We start from the raw sequence: 2988 nt of genomic DNA on the forward strand, positions 1-2988 counted from the left end.
ACGCCGGCTTTGGAGGGGGGGGGATTGGCTCAAAGCTGTGGGGAGGAGGTGGGACGCTTAAATCCCACAAGCTCAGGTTGTGCCAGGGCAGGTTTACATTGGATATTAGGACAAATTTCTTCACCGAAAGGGTTGTCAAGCATTGGAACAGGCTGCCCGGGGAAGTGGTTGAGTCGCCACCCCTGGAGGTGTTTAAAAGACGTGTAGATGTGGTGCTTAGGGAGGTGGATTAGTGGTGGGCTTGGCAGTGTTATCTTAACGGTTGGACTTGATGATCTTAAAGGTCTTTTCCAACCGAAACGATTCTACGATTCTGTGAAACCGTCCAAACCCCACGGAGAGAGAACAAGCTCTCGTCACCGCATAGCACACGCCAGCCCTGAGGCTCCTCCATACTGCCTTGACACCCTCTCCCTCTGTACCTGGTACCTGAGGGCCCCGCTCTGTTTGCTCTCCACCTAGCGCTGTTAGTTTTTGTTTTTAACTGATGCATTTTGGGAACTGTTTAGAGAAAGAAGTATTTCACGTCAGTGCCAGGAGAGGAGGCGTCGGGAGCGCTTGCAGGCAGAATGACTGACCCATGCAGCTTTAGAGAGCACCTCGAGATGGCAGCTGCTGATCGTGTCTGTGGGCCTGGCAGGTAACAGTCTCCCTCTTCACACCTCCCCAGATTAATTCCAACGACCTTTGTTAGCGAAGTGTCTGGCACACCCCGTGTGTCTTTTTGGCCGAGTCCTTGTTCGCCTGACATTGCTCCACGTGTGCCAGAAGGCCATTCGTAAGAGGAGAGCAGTCTGGAGGGCAGGAGAGCAGGCAGCCAGAGGCTGAGAGAAACAGGGGAGCGACAGACAGAAGAGAAGACGGATGTGAAGAAATAAAGTTGTCCTGACAGCTGCAGTGTCAATCTGCAACGTACCAGTCTCATGGCTGTCTCATGCACATTAAATACGTGAGACAAAAGAACCAGCGTGCTTAGAGGCCAAATCTCACACCCTTAACTTACCGGAAAATTGGACCTTATTTTGTAAAAAAGTAAATTAGCTGCTGTATTCTAAAAAGAAAGTTGTTGCTTATGCAATGAATGTAGAAGCTAAAACTCTGCTTGAAAAATGCCATTTTCTCGCAAGTTTTTGGGAAAAGCAACCCAGAGTCTCTGTGAATTCATGTTTTGTGGATAAATCTCATCCTGGAACTCGGTCAGGCTGCTCTGCTGAGACCGCTCTGATAAAGGCCCACAATGACTGCTTCCCTCTGGAAGTTTCAGTTCAATAACTCCTCCCATTGTACTGATTTTATCTACAGTATTTTAGCCAGTGAAACAGAACAGACTTCTTGGATCATTTAAAGCATTGGACTATGGTTTCTTTAACCCACATTTTCTGAAGAGGAAACATAAATCTTGACAATCTGGAAGGTGTTGGTAGACCAGTTTTATCCACTGAGGCCTTTCATTTTTTAATTGCGATGGGCCAGGCTGCCTTTCATTCCAAATAAACTGCTGAGCTCCTTTATGGTAACAAATAGCTGGAACATTGCCGTTCGTCAGTCCGAACGCGTCACCACCCAATTCAAAGCCAAGTGAAAGGGTGCAGAGCTGAAGAGTCGTGTTGTTTACGGAAATCTGTGTGTCTGTGCAGGGTAAGCAGAAAACGGCAAGAGAGGTGACAAAGAGTGGAGAGCAGAGGGAGATACCAAACACATCCTGAACAAGTTCTCAAAACTTGTTCGCTGAAAAAGCCTTTTTTTAATTGCTTTTGAGAATATATCACAGAACATGCATGCATTTCAGGCAATTAAAATTGTGTTTTTATCACACTTTTAGGGTAGTATTCAGTTGCCTAAGCGCAGGCATCTTGATCCATGTGAGAGAGCCCTAAGGTGCCTGAGATATCCACATGGTCCTGTGTGATCCACCATACAGTCCTGTGCAAAATCCACAGCTGGAGGCCACAGGAGATAGACAGTTACCTAAAATGGAGCTGCTACCTACGTGTAGGCATCTGGATTCCACTCCCAGCCACAAATACTTCCTTAAACAGTTATTCTCACTATTTTTAAGGAAGCTGAAACCCTAGCTAGGTCATCTGCAAGTCCTTTCTTATAAATACTAAAACCTGCTAACATTTTCAATATTTAGAGTCACAGACTACATCTGTGTGATCGTTGAACAACTGCCATTCACAAACTGAAGCGTGTTTGGTTTGTCATAGCTAAGCCCAAGCCTCTTGCATCATCCGGTGTTCCCTGACCTGAATTTGTACAACTTAATTCTTCTTCCTCACTGTAGCGCTTTTCACCTGTCTTAATTTGACATTGTCTTGTTGATTTCAGGCCATTTCTCCAATTTGTCAAATGTATTTTAAATTTTAATCACATCAAATGTCTCCTAGTCATCTTCCTAGCATATATTTCCTCTTCATTTTCTCCCGCAGGCCTTTCTCCGCAAAGGATTCTTCTGTAAATGCAGGCACATGCACAAATAAACTGTCTCTTCCAATTGAAGGAGAAGGCCTACAGGGATGAATGTGCCAGGGTGAGAGTATATCTTTCCAGGTAAGTAATTGAGATTTTCACAAACTAATCTCATTCTGCATCTGAGGAGTGCACGCTCAGAAGCCCTGCCAGGACGCTACGAGAGATCACATACAGGAACTGTCCGTGGGTTCCCCAAGCGTTCACTGTAACAATATAATATTCTGCAAAGCCCCTCACCAAAATTCAGCGGTTCTGCCGCTCGTGTTCCCCAGAAGACCCTTTGCTGTCCTCCTGGGAGCGGAGGCATCTAAACCAACTTGGCTTGGCTTTCCTTGTGGATGTCTCCATCCTGTCCGTTTTCTCCTAGTCTGTGATGCTCCCCGAGACTGCGCCCTGCCGATGGACCGGTCATCAGACACCGATCCCCGAGGGGACGAGGACCGGCGGTGACACGGGGGCCGAGCCCCGGCCCTGACCGGGCTGGCAGGTGGCACCCCCAGAGCAGGGACGGGA

Source organism: Pygoscelis adeliae, unplaced genomic scaffold (assembly GCF_000699105.1).
Source record: "Pygoscelis adeliae isolate BGI_AS28 unplaced genomic scaffold, ASM69910v1 Scaffold262, whole genome shotgun sequence".
Classification (NCBI taxonomy): domain Eukaryota; kingdom Metazoa; phylum Chordata; class Aves; order Sphenisciformes; family Spheniscidae; genus Pygoscelis; species Pygoscelis adeliae.